Source organism: Anabrus simplex, chromosome 1, assembly GCF_040414725.1.
Source record: "Anabrus simplex isolate iqAnaSimp1 chromosome 1, ASM4041472v1, whole genome shotgun sequence".
NCBI classification, from domain to species: Eukaryota; Metazoa; Arthropoda; class Insecta; order Orthoptera; family Tettigoniidae; genus Anabrus; species Anabrus simplex.
In genome coordinates, this window is record NC_090265.1 from 582514236 (window position 1) to 582531879 (window position 17644).

A 17644-nucleotide genomic window follows, 5' to 3' on the forward strand; every position below is an offset into this window, starting at 1 on the left:
GCGAGTAGAAAGGTAATTTTTGAGATTTACTACTTACAGTAGATAGGTACTTCGTGAATGGAACATTGGCTAAAATAACCATTTTATCCGCAGTTTACTATGAGCATATTAAATTAATAAGTTTTTTATGAAGTCACAATTATAAAAATAATTTTACATTCCCGTTAATAAATTATTCTATAAGTGTGTTCGTCAGAAGCAATTGCGATTTTAAATAACATGAACTGGTAACACATGTTTATTGTCATACCGCATTTCTGAGAAATATGGACACTTGTTGCAGTTGCATGGGATGGTGTACTTGAAATTCTCAGGATGAAGAATCTGTTAGTACTTATCAAATATTGATAGGCGAGAAGAATCTACCTGAACTATTCACTTATCCATTACGATTTGTCTGTTTATTTATAAATCAAGATGAGTACTGCCAACGAGACGACTCTGAAGTGGTTGGAGACCATGATGCATGTCATCTCCGGAGCTAAGAACCATACCGAAGATCTCAATAAGCCTCACATTCGCCCCTCGGTCGCCAACGTGTACCCGCTGTTCATTGTCATGTATTCGTGTGTAGTTCTTGGAGGAACAATATCCAACTTAGCTGTACTATGGGTGATAGCTAGGAAGAGCTTACACCACGACCCCACTTACGGCTACATCGTCAACATCGCTGTGGCTAATATCATCAAGTGTGTCCTTGTACTCCCCTTCTCTCTGGTCATTCTTCTAGTGCAGAACTGGGTCTTCGGCCGCTTCCTCTGCTACTTCTTGCCCATGTTACAGGTAAGACTATGTTAAAGAACTTCTCAAACATGGTTCTTGGTTTGAATGTTATACACTTCTGATTCTTTTCACAGGGGAAGTTTGATTGATGGTCTATATTTGCTTGTGTGTAGAAAGAAACAAGCTTGTAGTTTAACGAGACTGTTGATATCGTGATTATAGCCCAGGAATCATTAGTTTTGTGTTTAATTTGAAAAAAAGCAGGGATGTGACTAAAAGCCAGAGGCGAAGACACTCGGCTGTCACGTCCCTCGGGATATACCAGTATCTAACCGTTAACGTGGACCGCCGATAAGGCTGGGTTCTAGCTCGAATTCAACAGATTACAATGAGCCCCTCAGCTGTTCCAGCAATACCTTCTTGATCACAGGTTTCAAATTCTACTTCCGTTGCTACCATCAAGTTTTGTTCACATGTACTGCGATTCTCTTGTCAAATAATAACTTAGACTAAAAGTAAGAAACGAATCGATAGGACATGAGTCTATAGCCTTAGCCACCAGACCATAGAGTCATTTAAGGGTATGTTTGTTTATACGCAAAAGTTAAAAGATTTCAGAACTGGTAAGGAAATGTAGAAAGGGTACTGTGTTGTTAAGAGGGTTGCCTAACCGAGGTGGTGAAAGGCATACTTTGCTCACCCTGAACAAAATAAATATCATTCCTCGTTAGGGAGGTGAAAAATTTAGAAACGAAACTTCCTCTTCTGGTTGAGTGTAACTATCATTTTTAAAGGGGCCCAACATCTAGGTCATCGGCCCCATTTCCACTTCTGGAGATGCACATGGCCCTAGGATTCACTCACTCACTCACTCACTCACTCCAAGACCTCTATCTGTCCGAGTGCCGCGGATATGGAAGTCTTTATATTCCACTTCTTGAAGGGCCGTCGTTGGTTTTACTATTTCATCGCTTACATGCCATAAGGATGAGAAATTAGAGCTAAATGCTACTCGATCGAAATATGTCATCAAGGCTCTAATTGCAGCCGTATAAGGAAGACTTTGAGTTTTATCATAGATCCTGAGTTAACATTGACATTTTGAACCTTTTATTAAGATCATTATATTTTACTACTCACGGGCTGAAAGAAGTGATTTCATCCCCCCTACTGACTGTGTTTGATAGGAAGACAAGTCACCTACAAGATGGTTAGTGTCAGTGTGGAAATAATTTATTGTAAAATATACATTTTACCGGTCATCAGGTAACCGGTAGCGTTAGTATGTACTTGGCACTGAACATTTAATTTTGTCCACTGACTCAAGTTCTCAGAAGACAGTTTTATACTGGATCATCAAATGCTGTTCACCTTGTGATATTTTTTATCTGGCCAAATAGAAGTAATGAGTGCTAATATTTCAAAGCGAATGTTTTATGTATGAATTGTAACGTAATAATTTCATGAAACCTGAATAGCGTACAGGCTAGATGACCAAGTTAATAAAGAGTTAACATGAAGAAGAAAACATATACGCGGACAAAGAAGGTGTGTATTAACAGCCTCTGCAGTTTTGGCTAATGTAATATTAGCGGTGATAACTCGGATGACTATAGCATAATATAATATGTTGTAATAAGACTTATATTGTTAATTTATTCCTACATTATGTTAGGAATTACTGAGATGAAATAACATGTAGGATAAACTTGTCAATGACAGAACTCAAAACCATGAATTTTTTGAAAATTGCAACTTGTACAAACCTGCCCCCAATCTTACGAATTCTCAAGGAGTTCTACTGTTAGAATTTATATATATTTATATGTGTATTTATATATATGTGAGTTTCATTTTCATTAACGCTATTTTTAAGAACGAAATCACCAATTCAGATTTCAACACAGTCTATAAACACTGGAATCTTAATAAGCAGTTTCCATGAGATCTAGGATGTGTCCTATTTGTTTGCTGAAAGATGAACTAAATATCTTCATAATAAATCAAAACACAATATATTTACTAAGGTATTATTTATACAGTATATTGTCTGACTGTGATTCAGTCCTTTATAGCGGACCAAAATATAGTAAATGGTATGTTTCTAGTCATATTGAAAATATTTCGTCAATATCGTTCCAAGCTTATCATTCCATCACACCTGCCACTAAAGCGATTTCCGGGAGAAATGTTCTCACGATCGTAATCACCCTTATCAAACGATCTATCGTTCGTTGACAAGTAATCATTATCGCAGTCAATTTATAGCTTCAACTTATAAATATCGTTCTTTTTGACCTGTACATTTGTCAACATGGCTGTCCACATTCTTTTATTCCTTATTTAGTTATAACTGAAATATGAAGGGTGTATTCCATTTATGAAGCTCACCTGGAGTGACTCAGAAGAACCATAGGAGCCATCTCTAGATTGTCGTGTGAAATAAATGCGTTTAAAATTCATACAGTACAGTTCCGTATATCGGCTTCCGGTCCCCGACAGGCCTGTTCGAAATAATTTCGTAAGTTGACGTCGATTTTTATTTGTATAATCGAAATCTTTTGTATCTCGTGACCAGAAATATTCATTTCAGGCAGGAAATCAGTACAGCCCTCAGAACCACCCAGTAGCTGCTTACACACTCTCTGTCACTGGTCACTTCTGTTAGACGCGTTAACACATGCACACATCTGAATAGTAAGGCGATGTGGAGCAAACGAAGTACGAGGATATCTAGCATGAACGAAATACACGCGGCCGCCAGCCCACACGTCCCACTGGCTCGACAATGAAGGGAGAGGGGAATGAATGGAGGAACCATACGGCTTCTTCAGGGCAACAAACGTTAATGTGTATGTCAACTCACTGAGGGTCAAATTCTCTAGTTTCTTTGTAATTCTTGTGTGCGAAGTCTGGCTGAAATGTTAGCGGTCTCGACTATGACCAGTAGCAAGTGGCATCGCGCTCAACCACTGCAAGAAAGAATGACCTTTGTTTTCATCATTGTAGGCCCTATTAAATACTATTACTGCTACTAATATTGCTACTACTACTGCTGCTGCTACTACTACTACTACTACTACTATTACTACTACTACTACTAATAATAATAATTTTTATCCTCGAAAACCAAAGTAAAAATAACCTGGCATTAAATAATTATGATTATCAGAGACGCAAGGGCGTTTAGAAAACCGTTCCTATGAAGTTATTGTCAGTGCTGATCAAACAATTAAATGCCATACTACTACTACTACTAAAAACCAAACCAAACCAACCCCCATGGCACTACAGCCCTTGAAGGGCCTTGGCCTAACAAGCGACCGCTGCTCAGCCGGAAGGCCTGCAGATTACGAGGTGTCGTGTGGTCAGCACGATGAAACCTCTCGGCCGTTATTCTTGGCTTTCTAGACCGGGTACGCTATCTCACCGTCAGATAGCTCCTCAATTCTAATCACGTAGGCTGAGTGGACCTCGAACCAGCCCTCAGGTCAGGTAAAAATCGCTGACCTGTCCGGGAATCGAACCCGGAGCCTCCAGGTAAGAGGCAGGCACGCTACCCCTACACCACGGGGCCGGCACTACTACTACTAATAATAATAGTAATAATTTTTATCTTCAAATATCAAAGTAAAAATAACCTGGCATTAAATAGTTATGATTATCAGGGACGTAAGGGCGTTTAAAAAACCGTTCCTATGAAGTTATTGTCAGCCCTGATCAAACAATTATATGCCATATATAGGAATAGTATTATATGGTGCACAATTCACCGCAATTAAATTGCAGTTAATTAATTGTTTTCCTTGATTAGGAAAAGCTAGTATAGCCAGAATGTTTAACCATAGAATCATCTTAATCAGTTCCCGAAAGAATGGAGTTGGGAGTGAACTCTGAGTGCGCAACGTCATCGTTTGATAAGGGTGACGTTGTGTTTGTGTGTTCTTAGAAGACGAACACATGCGACGTTGCCTTGGTTACTTCTCCTTCATCCTCAGGGTTGGCCAAAATCTTCGCCCTAACGTTATCTGTTTCCTCTTCCACCCGGCATTCTTGTGAGCGCGATTGTACAAGTAGCATTTTTAGCATGTACACATTTGTAACTCAGCGTATTATATCGTTTTTAAGAAAACTATAGAATTTGAGATGATTCCGATAAACAGGTAATATATCTTGATAATGTAAGTCTGAAGTTAGAATCCCATTTGCATAGAGCTGATAATAAAAGAAATTGAACAAAGTAAAATATTGTACATATAATTTAAAATGATGAGGCCTAAAATATAACTGAAAAAAGGTTATACTGATGCAAAATAAAAAATAAGGAAATGTTCAACATTAACTTAAGTCATGTTGAAGATTCAATACTACGGATTCAAGGAAATCAAAGAATATTCCGAATATAATGCTCAGTCATTCGAATTTTCCTATCATTTACAATTCAGTTTTATTTACTGAAATATCTTTCAGCATTTGCAATCTTGGCAGGAATTGCAGAGTTGCTTGGGAAAATTCTGGATATTTGAGCTTAACAAGTAATAGAATTTTCAGGCAGTCCAAGTTTGCAGAAAATCCTCTGTTTTAGTTTTCCGAAAAATAATAAGGAACGAAAATAAAGTTTTATTTAAAAATGGCCGGTTGTGTGTTTATATCACATTTTAGAATAAACGCCGCATCCTATGTTCTAGTACTGATTATCAGTAATTTTATATGGAGGACTTGTGCATTGCATTGTATTTGAAGTAATATTCGTTGTATCATTCCTACTGTTTTAGGGGATAATTTCCTTCCAAGTGAGATTGACATGAGTGATAAAAGATGAGAAACTAACGGTCCATGACTGGAATCCACATAATTCGTTCGCTCCGCGGTTAGGGTCTCATAGCAGTGAGCTTGCATTCGGGAAATGCTGGATTCGTACCCCACTGTCGGAAGCCCTGAAAATAATTTATAGGCTACGTGCATTTTATCCTCTAATAATTCGTATTTTACTTACTTTTATTTGCAGTTCTTCTTCATGTTTTCCTAATTTCTTGTGGCTGGCACTGAGTGTCTTTTTACGCCAGTTTTACGAGCAGATGCTCTTCCCGACACCAACATTATGTGGAGGAATGCATTCACAATTGCGTGTTTTAGTGATGATTGGTAGCGTGCTGTGCATAGATGAAAACATGCGTATTAAGACAAACACAATCACCCAGTCTCCGACGCAGTTAAAATCATCGGCCCGACCGTGAATTGAACCCGATACCCTCTGAACTGAAGGCCATGCTGCTGACCAGTTAGGCAAAGGATCAGACTTGTTTCCTAATGAATTAAACGTTATAAGTCCGTACCAGTTGAATTTTGATACCTATTCTACTCGTTTTATGCGTTAAACAGTGTTATAATTATATTGTAGGAAAATCTTGCTTGCAATAGCGCTTATTTACTGTTCCTTCACTTTCCTTAGCCGCACTATATTTCCTACCATGCAAAATCATTTCACGGTCTTTCCCAATGTGATCCATTCTGAGTTTGAAACTCACGCGAAACACATTCTCATGTTTGTTTTAATGCTTCTTCATCTAGATACGTGATTCTGGCTCCATACATGTTCTTAATAGATTTGACTTTTTCATTTCTCTGCGCATAACACTAAAGGATTTCGTAATTTTCCTCCCTTTGATCTTTTTCCTTGTATGTAGCCAGTGGGCACTACAATATACCCAGTGTTGCACAGATAGCGGTTTTTTACTTTAATATGCTGTTTTCAGGACCGTGGTTAGGTACAAAATCTTACCGTCAGTGACTTGCTATTTATTTATCGGTTTATAATGATTCTGTCAGAGACGATTTCAGTTCGTGTGATTTCATTGTTTGTGATTCCTGTGAACACAGGGTTATTATTTTTATATCATTTGTAGACAACTGACAATTTATCATAAACCGATGTTTAGTACGTATTTTCAGAGCAGGAGTGGGTTTTACATTACAGTAACTTGATAAGGAGCAATCATCGCCGTTTGCGAACTTTACAAATGCAATTATGCCCAAGCATAAGAATAAATAATATCAGAATGAATTATCACATGTTTAGATAGCCTATGTATCTGTTATGTAATATTTAATTATTTTCAATTATTTTCAATTATTTTCAATCCTGTTTATGAAGCGCTGGCTTTCTGAGGCCATTTTGTCGAAGATACTTAAATACGACAGTCTATTGTCGGTAGATTAAGCACTAAGTAAAATAACGCCTTTCTTTCTTTCTTTCTTTCTTTCTTTCTTTCTTTCTTTCTTTATTAATCTGTTTACCCTCCAGGGTCGTTTTTTCCCTCGGACTCAGCGAGGGATCCCACCTCTACCGCCTCAAGGGCAGTGTACTGGAGCTTCAGACTCTGGGTCGGGGTATACAACTGAGGAGGATGACCAGTACCTCGCCCAGACGGCCTCACCTGCTATGATGAACAGGGGCCTTGCGAGGGTATGGGAAGATTGGAAGGTAGAGGCAAGGAAGAGGGAAGAAAGCGGCCATGGCCTTAAGTTAGGTACCATCCCGGCATTTGCCTGGAGGAGAAGTGTGAAACCACGGAAAACCATTTCCAGGATGGCTGAGGTGGGAATCGAACCCACCACTACTTAGTTGACCTCCGGAGGCTGAGCTGAGTGGACCCCGTTCCAGCCTTCGTACCACTCTTCAAATTTCGTGGCAGAGACGGGAATCGAAGCCGGGACCCCGGGGTGGCAGCTAATCATACTAACCACTACACCACAGAGGCGGACGAAAGAATTCCTGTGGATAAAAATTCGGACATTTTGGCGTCTCTGAAAACCGCAAAAGTAGTTAGTGGGGCCTAATTACAATAATATTACTATTATCACACTTATCAATGTTCTTTTGGTGTTACATTCGAGCGTGTTCGTCTATTTGTCAATATCTCTTACTTTTGATCTTATCTAGTTACTCAACATATTTTCATTCCAAATCGTTTAATCTCAGCAGTCCTTCATTTTATGTGAAATACATTTCTCATTTGCTATTTATGAAGTTTTAATTACAAGTAAGCCTTCTAGTTCTTAACTCGAATAATGGTTTGATCTGTGCTATTCTTCCTTGTAATAATGTAATATTATCAGACCGTACCCGCCGTTAACGAGCCGATAATTGGCGATGTCTCTGTACCCTCAAGAACCGGCCAATTACGCAGCCGGAGAGCGCTTGGCCGGCAGGTGCTCTGGAACGCGTGTTAACGCATAAAAATGGAATTTCCTGAAGAACAATCAGAGTCACAAAGAAAATGTATATGCCCTTTTTTGTAGAAAACGTAATTATTAGTACATGCGCTGGGATATATTTTTTCTTTGTGTGTGTGTCTGTGACGATGGGCAGACCCCTCCACGGATGCGGATATCCGCTGAGTTAGTGTATGGCAATGCGGATAATTTTCCTAATAATTTCTAAATAACTTTGTTTATTGGTTTTCACTCGGGTAAACTCTACGAATCTCCGCAAGTCACCCTTTCATACTTTTCTTGCAGTTATTTTTGCCTGTATGCTGGCCCCGTTGTGTAGGGGTAGCGTGCCTGCCTTTTGCCCGGAGGCCCTGGCTTTGATTCCCGGCCAGGTTAGGGATTTTTATCCGGACGTGAGGGCTGGTTCGAGGTCCACTCAGCCTACGTGATTAGAATTGAGGAGCTATCTGACGCTGAGATAGCCAAGAAAGCCAAGAATAACGGCCGAGGTGATTCGTTGTGCTGATCACACGACACCTCGTTATCTGCAGGCATCGGGCTGAGCAGCAGTCGCTTGGAAGGCCAAGGCCCTTCAAGGGCTGTAGTGCCATGGGGTTTGGTTTGGTTTGGTTTATTTTTGCATGTGGTGAAGCGACCCTTGACAATGGCATGGAAAAGTGATATGATGATGTACAAAGAATGTGGAGTCCATAAAGCCGCAAATCTAACCTACGCCTAACTGGCTCCTGCGCGCAATTAGTGGAAGGAAGGGACAAATATACCGAAAGAGAAACGTTCAATATGTCGGTAGTTGTTGCAAGAGGAAATCGCTCAAAAAACCTGTTACCGTACTGATGCTGGTGCCAGATACCAGGCCTATTGTATTACAGTATGTTAACAGATCTATAAGGTTCAATATCTATGGTGTATTATAGTTAAAATTTTGCAATATCCGCGGATAACCATTCGCGGATGCTGATGAAAGAAGTGCTGATTAGGATGTTATTTTTATACCTGCGCAGAGATCTAATGATAGGCCTAAATATTGACCATTATTTTAGAACTTGAAGGACACATGCGAAAGTTCAGTAAATACCTACATATTAATAGCCGCCATTTACGAAAGGTTAATCAACAATATCCTCGTCCGTGTCATAATACTCACATCCTACCCACACTCGTCGGAGGGACTGCCTTTCAAGAACCGCACCAAGATAATAACAACCGTATGAAATTAATTTTTAACTCTTGTGTGATTTAAAAATTTCGCATATATTGTATTTTAAGGTCAGTATATAGATACACATAAGAGAACGTACCAATCGTTTAGTTTCACACTTCTTATCTATATATATAAAATAACTTGTCGTGACTGACTGACTGACTGACTGACTGACTGATTCATCATCGCCGAGCCAAAACTACTGGACATAAAGAAATGAAATTTTGGGGATATATTCATATTAAAATATAGGTGCTCGCTAAGAGAGGATTCTTGGATATTCCATCGCTAAGGGGGTGAAAATAGGGGGGGGGGACTTTAAAATATGTGTATCTATATCTCAAAACTTTTAAAGTTTACAGATGTAACAATTGGTATTTAGAATCTTCATTAAAAATAAAGAAACACGCATTGTTTGTTTTCGGAAAATCCCAATAGGAGGGGTGAAAAGGTGTGAAAAATGGTTGAGTGCCTTTAATGAGGATACTTATATCTCAGAAACTGAAGATATTACAGACCTGAAAAATTGGTGTTTGGGATCTCCTTTAAAAATAAAGAAACACGTCTTTTTTGTTTTCGGAAAATCCCAATAGGAAGGGTGGAAAAGGGTGAAAAAATGTTGAATGTCTTTAATGAGGCTACTTATATCTCAGAACCTTAAGATATTACAAACCTGAAAATTGGTATTTGGGATCTATTTTAAAAATAAAGGAACAGGTATTTTTTAGTTTTTGAAAATCCAAATAATGCGGAGTGAAAAGGGGTGTGAATATTTAAAAATGAGTGTGACTTCATCTTAAAACTTTACAGATGTACAGATGTAAAAATTGGTATTTAGAACCTCCTTTAAAAATAAAGGAACACGTATTTTTTGGTTTTCTGTAAATCCAAATAGGAGGGGTGTAAAAGTGTGAATAATGGGTTGAATGCCTTTAATGAGGATACATATATCTCAGAAACTGAAGGTAATACAGAACTAAAAATTTGTATAGGAGATCTCCTTTATTAACAAAGAAACACGTATTTTTTCTTTTTGGAAAATCCAATTAATGGCGGTTTATCAGGAGTGACAAATTAGGGTGAATCTTTTGAAGGACTATATCTACAGAATATCTGAGAAACGTAAAATGTCACAGACGTAAAAAGTGGGTATTTGGAATCTCCTGTAAATGTAAAGGAAGGTGATTTGCTTTTGGAAACTCCACTTAGGGGGGCCTAAAAAGGGGTGAAATTTTAAAATGAGAATTTCTACAATACATACATACATGATGCGACCGTTCACCGTTATGCCATGGAGATGTTAGGAGGTCTGGCTAATTATACATGCCGTTTTCCGCAACATCCTGTGACATATAACGCAGTAGTTAGCATTCTTTATGCTTAACCGGGGTATGATCCGCGACGCGCCAGTCCGGAGGGAGCAGTTTCCCTACGCTGTGACGAGAAGAAGACAGCGCAGTATTGTTAACCTTGAAACCGCGCTCTCTTTCCGAGCGAGTGAGAAGAGATGATAACGCTACGCACGGAGATGGAGGTTTTTTTGAGACAGGGCCAAATTAAGGTGTGTTAACCGTTGAAAAATAAATGCCCACTATAAATTCAACACCGCATTCATTAGTACCACTTCACCATAATTTACGAAAAGAGGAAGAAGAAGAATACTTCTATATGAGATAATTTTTCTAAATTTATAAATCAGGTCTCATTCGAGCAAATGTATTTTATGCTGACTGTCAATGCATATAAACACAATACTTTAAATATGGATCAGTAATGACGCCTATCATACAGTAGTACGCAGATCAAAGGCGGCTACTGAAATCTGACAACATGTGGAAAAAAGTGGGAGATATTGCATGATGAAACATGACGCGTGATTTTCCAAAAGGACGCTTTGGAAATTATGAATAACCTACTGATCGTTTTGGTTTCACAGATGTTCAGTAGAAAGTAGAGGTCATGAGCTTTAATTCGATTATTATCACGTCGTTCAAAAACTCCGATTACCGGACCGTCATGTTCAACAGGGGTATACTTCACTTCCCCCCCTGACCATTTTTCCGAAGGTTGTAAATATAGCCTGGACCGAGACACTGTATCTCATTCTCATCCGTGTAGCTGCAGTGGTAACACGTTACTTAATTGTCGTCTGTATAGTGGCAGCCCAACATATCAGAAGCGGACTTGGATATCAGTTACTTGGATATCAGTGTATCAAGTGTTGTGCCATTGAAGAAACACATCAATGTGATTTAATATTTTTACGGAATAAGCCGTGTGGTACAAGTTAATGTACATAATTGCCGAATAGAAGCCTTAATTTGGCATTTCAAAATCACAATCGTCGAAGATAGTTAATTATTACTGATGGTGCAATCACCAACGGAGGGCAAACGCTTCAGGTTATTTAGCGTGGTGAGACAGTTAATTAATATATGCAGGGGTTAATTATCATCGCTCTTGAGCATTTAAGAACGAGTGACATTTAGCAAAAATTAAATAACTGTTCTTGACAAAATTAATATTCGCATCCTCCAGGGACATTCGTTGTGATAGTCTGTGTGACGGTCAGGGAATGAACAGTGATTTTTACAAACGTATCACTACTTATGTTAATCTGTTTGAACTTAAGAGTGGATCTTGTTACAAGTAGGCCCCCTTTGAAAGTGCATAAAACAGTATTTGATAACTCATTCTCCATTTTTCTGTATGTTCGTGAGTGGTCGTCGAACCGAAGACTCGGAGCCTGCAAGAGTCGCGCCTCAGTGCCTGTAATCAGCTTTACAAGGATCGTCCCGAAATTCAACTGAGAAAACAGCAGTTCGAGTCATGGATCGTCGTATGAAGAAGAACCAAGGACTACTAGGAACAATAATATTCATCATGTTCGTGTAAAGATCTAAGATGTACCCTAGGTGACAGCAAGCCTTACTCACCAAGTGTTAAGTACATACTTTAATATATCCTAAACACGAGAGATGCATGCCAGTAATAATAATATTTGTAAATATTATAATGTCATAATTAAATATTAAATATGTAGGGAACATTATGCGCGTATGATTGGGAAAGATTTATTACTATTAGTTAGGATCATCAAGTGATTTTTAAGATAATCATTGATATTTAACAAAATTCATTTGCATGAATTATTATATAGACTTCAAAGTTTTTAGCTTATATGAACTATCTTTGGGAAGAACGGCAAGTTAGCTAGATTTATATTTCTTCGTCTGGTAAAGATCTTCAGAGTAGTTTGGATATAAATGATACTTTGAGATTCGGGTATTTGTAATCCCGGATAATATTAGATAATCATTGGAGTTGATCCAACTCGAGGTGTAATTAATTTATAATTATATATGAAATTGTGAGAATAAATAACCTTAAATAATGGGGTTTCCTCTGTAAATTAAATGAATGGATTGAGATACGATGCCAAGACATGAGAGGGCGAAGCTGTAACATGTTTGTTGTTGGAGTGATAAAGAAGAATAAATAATTATAGCTGTTGTGAGATATAAAATTGGGCTGAATATATAGCCAGATAACGAGTAATAAGAAATAATGGCTTTCAAGTCAGTGCATACTTGACAATGAGCTGAGATGATATGTAAGAGAAATGAAAGGGAGAGTGACGGATGATTTATGGTTCTTACCCAGGACTAGTCACAACTGTTATTGTGATGAACAGGTATATGCTGGTCGACCGTAGGCCGAGCAAACTTTGCAGTCTCTAGCAAAGCGATGTTAACGGGCCAAGCTCTTTTCATTTACCAAAGTAATCTCAATCCCATTCTAATTATACGTTGCAAGTAACACGGATAATTTCCGGATTTTGTGAAGAATAGATCCCTTCTCGTGCTAAGCATTAATTTAGCTTCTGATTGGAGTCCAAAAATTTTTACCTTGGAAGCCGAAGCCTGTTGGTTCGAATGATGTTGGAGCGAAGATTTAACCAGATATTATGGCTTGGTTAACCCATATCTTCAAGATGTGTTGTGTAAATATATTTGATATTTTTATATATATATGTTTCTGTGTGTTTTATTATTTCCCAAAATAATGTGGTGATGGGTTTGATTCCAGCTTTGACTGATTTTCTTTAAATATATAATTTGTTAGGTAAACCCAGGATACGCACATATATGTTCAGAGTGTATGTTCATCGTAAGTGTTCAATGTAAATATACATTTGTCGTGGTCAAATGGATCACATGTTCGATACTCGGCAATGCAATCTCGTGTGTATATCAGATGTGCTTATATTGTGTTATAATTTCTTTTCTCCAAATCATGACCGGTAGACAAAGGATACTATTTAATATCCATTTATGACTAACACATGAAGGATATCTGGTTCTTACCCAGGAGTCTCGAGTTCGATCCTCGGTACCGGAACCATATTTAATATTCATTTGTGACGAGAGTTTAACAAATAAATTCAATATCCATTTTTTTAATATCATGTATCAGTGTATGTTGATCGAATGGTGTACATCAAGAATTAATTATGCCAAGACAATTTCAAGAAAAGAAGGCATATAATGTATATAATGGTATCAGTTTAATTGTTTCTTTTGCTCATATGTTGAGATACAACATTAGTTGTGTGGTTCATATCAGTATAATAAATATGTTTAGAATATATACTTGAACGGAGATTCTTCTCATTTAACAAATATTAGCACATTCCTCTCATATTATAGAATCCTGCTTTCATTATTTTAGATGTGCCTATTTTATTTCTTTATCGGACATTCCATTATCCATATTGCTCTACGAATTCAGCCGGTGATCTTATGAATGTAGGGAGGATGAGACTTCAAGCCTAGTAAGTGACTTCTGGCGGTTCTCATCGAAATGTTCCATCTGTACATCTGTTTGTGAAACCAAATGAAGTAATATTGGCTTGATATACCTAATGTAAGCCTTAATTTTTTGCCCAATTTTTGGGGCCAGTTTCATTTTGTCGCCCGATGTGTTCAGAGCTGGTTCATACTTAATTTGGTGCGACGATTAAAGCCCTAACTGTTGCAATACATACATACATACATACATACATACATACATACATACATACATACATACATACATACATACATACATACATACATACATACATACATACATACATACATACATACATACATACATACATACATACATACATACTGAACCCTTTGGTCCATATTGAGGGATACCTACCTTTCCTACCTATCAGCAAAGTTCATGAGATCTGTCTCTTGGGTCGTATCGGGTTCTTCGTCACTTGCTGAGGTAAAGGTAGGGTTCAGTAATTCTAATCTATCTACTGGAATGAAAGGTCTATTTAAAAGATTCCTATTTATTCAGGAAAATTCTGAAGCATTCTGATATGTCAACGGTATCATAGAAGTCACCTGTGTCCACCGGACACCACAATCATTTTAACATAATGGTCAGAACACTGGTGTGAGACTTTAACGTAACTGCCTGATGGGCAGTTTTATCTCCGCGGACTCTGGTTTCTTCACAAATTCCTACGCAGCTGTGATGTAAATTCAATATTGCGATGTTTATCTGGCTGGAAAAGAATTGTTACATAATTCATGTCCAGTTATATATCTTGTCTCATGATTTCACACTTTAAAATCTAATCTAGTCCTAACCGTTATTAACACTTGGATATCCTATGAATCTACGTACAAACGTAGAAACCATTGTCTCAATTATTAATTATTTAAGAAAGGAAAGTCTGGAAATCCTTAAATTCGGCTTCCATGTGTGACCACATGTGCCATCATAGTGATTCGTTATGGTCCAGCCCTCGTAACACGAACTCTGGACTCTGGGTATAATTAAGGCCGACCAACCGGTGTGTGCCACACAGTGGTTCTACGGCATGGACCCTTAATTGAATCGATGTGACCTGCGTCTATGTCATGGACCAACATCTAATCTTCTAAGTTACTTTAAAGTCATTGTGGATGATGACCGCAAGGAAATGATGCTACAATGGCATATGGCCCTAATCTAAGTCACTGAGGTTGATGACCCCCTGACCATCCAAGTTTCTAGGCTGAAGGCTAAACACAATTAAGTTACATCGGTTGATGACCAAAGTTCCACTTTACTATCCCCAGCACATTCACTGCTCAATCAATCAAAGTTCCATAATTACAACAATAGCAATGCTCACAAACTTTATGGCAGTAAAATCCATTTCCTTCGGATATGTCCCTTTAATCGTTACTTTACTTTTTAATATTCCCCAGAAAAACAAACTAAAATTTCCAGAATGCATCTCCAAGTTATTCGCTTGATTAAAGTTATTTCAAAATGCGGTTTCACTGAATTTAATAATTAAATAAATTTAGATGATTTGACGAAATGTTAGCGAACAACAAGTTTTATCTCCGCCGACTCTGGTTTCTTCACAAATTCCTACGCAGCTGTGATGTAAATTCAATATTGCGATGTTTGTTACATAATTCATGTCCAGTTATATATCTTGTCTCATGATTTCACACTTTAAAATCTAATCTAGTCCTAACCGTTATTAACACTTGGATATCCTATGAATGTACGTACAAACCAAACAACTCGCCATATAATTACGATGTCATATCTCGTCATACCATTATGAATTTTGCACACCCCTCACAGACAAACCGATCATCACAACCATCGCTCTATATTTTTGACAACCCTGAATTTGGTTATTCTGTTCCTTATACTCAAAGTTCGTGATTTCAAATGTTCATTACGTCCCCAATTACAGTATTTCACAATACTCAGATCATTACCGGCTATGAATTTCAACTAAATCCAGCATTTTAACGTTCTCCCTGGCCGAGAATACAGTACAATCTCAATTCCACGCCTTTCCCGTTATATCCCCGCTGTTTTCCCCCTATCAGCTGAGGCCTCTCACCCCCAAGTTCGCTTGTCAGTGATGTGAAACACCCGGTTCGTTCTACCTGACTGACTTCTCAAAATGCTCCCTTTAAACTCTGCCGACAAAAACAAATACGATATTCTAACCAACAAAATGCACAGATTAAGCTTCAAGATGCCCACACTAATTATAAGCGTCGCGAATTAACACTGCTATGGATTTCTATGTATTTCTTTCCATTTCCAACATTACAAAATATACCTCGGGCTATCGCGTCCCGGCTTCAATGACAGGACTCTAACCTGATTCGCACATCTCATCTCAACTCATATAAAACATTCCTCGGGCTTCCATGTCCCGGCTTCAATGACAGATCCAACCTGATTCACAAATCTCATATCAAGAAAACTAACCTCTGTTTCCCAGCTCCACAATTATCATCGACAAAGTGTTACGGTGTAACGCAATTTACCCTACCCTGTGAACCTATTTTGAACTGGCAACATCGCCGTAGAAAAAAACTTAATTATTCTATACGACTAAGCGTATGGTTTCCCTCGTACACTAAGAGTTTTAGTGATACTCATTGAACATTATTTATATGCCTTATTGTGGACTAATGACTACGTCTATACATTCTCGCAATTATGTATGGTGTGGACTGTTTCATTCCTCGTCTAATATGTGCTGCTACCTTCTGTCAATCACCCACAATAGAGTTCCCCTCCCCGCGCGCTCTTCTACCTATCGGAGCGCGGCTACTGCCTGAGGGAGCAAGCCTCGCCATTTTGTACTATCAACAGTTCGTTGTTGAGAGTCATGGAGTGCAGTTGCGTTAATGGGATTCTCAAGATGTTGGCGTGTTGTTGGAAAATAGACCCCGGCTGAGGGACTTGAGATATGGGTTTGAAACCCATTTTACTTCATCTTCTGCATCGTCCTATTAGTAAATGGTTTTAACTAATTCTGTCCTGGGAAACCAAACTCTTCAGTAAGCGTCTGTAAGTATGTGAGGATCTAACTCATCTTCGCTGAGCGTCTGCTTCACTCAAGTAAGTGGTTAATCATTTGGCAAGTTATATCCTGTGATTATGAAACTGCGAGGAAATTCATGTGATCCGTGTTTTGAAATTAACTATTTCACGGTGAAGTTTGTGAAATTAATTTTTTTTTGGGAAACTACAAACCGGACGGTCGTGTGGTTATTTCTACTAAAATATCAAGCTTATAGGCATGTAAAGACTATGAAAACAAGGAGATTTTACTTATTAACCATCATTTTCACCCGTTAATTAATCATGTAAATTCAAATTGTGTCGCGGCACTCTGTTGCCTTAATTCTGTGCGAGGTTTTGCAGTAGCATATAATTCTAGTTTCCTTGTTCTTTTTAAGGGAATCTTGTTTTTTTCTGTTGTTCCGGTATTTTATGTTTAGTGTATTTCTAGCTTTATTTTGGGTTTCTCGCCTTGGTTGTGCCTTGTACCTTATTGGGGGACGCGGCGTGTTTTTTGGGTTGCCATGGCAACGCTTTTCTTTTGGGGCGGAATTGTTAATTGTTGCCGGTGGGTTTTGCGTGTTGGTTGTGTGACCTAAGATTACTGAT

At 38.2% G+C, this 17644-nt stretch overlaps 1 pseudogene; it reads left to right on the forward strand.

The window, feature by feature from the left end:
• The first annotated feature begins 417 nt into the window (after positions 1–417).
• Positions 418–17644, forward strand: part of LOC137501836 (prolactin-releasing peptide receptor-like) — a 698893-nt pseudogene continuing 681666 nt past the window's right edge.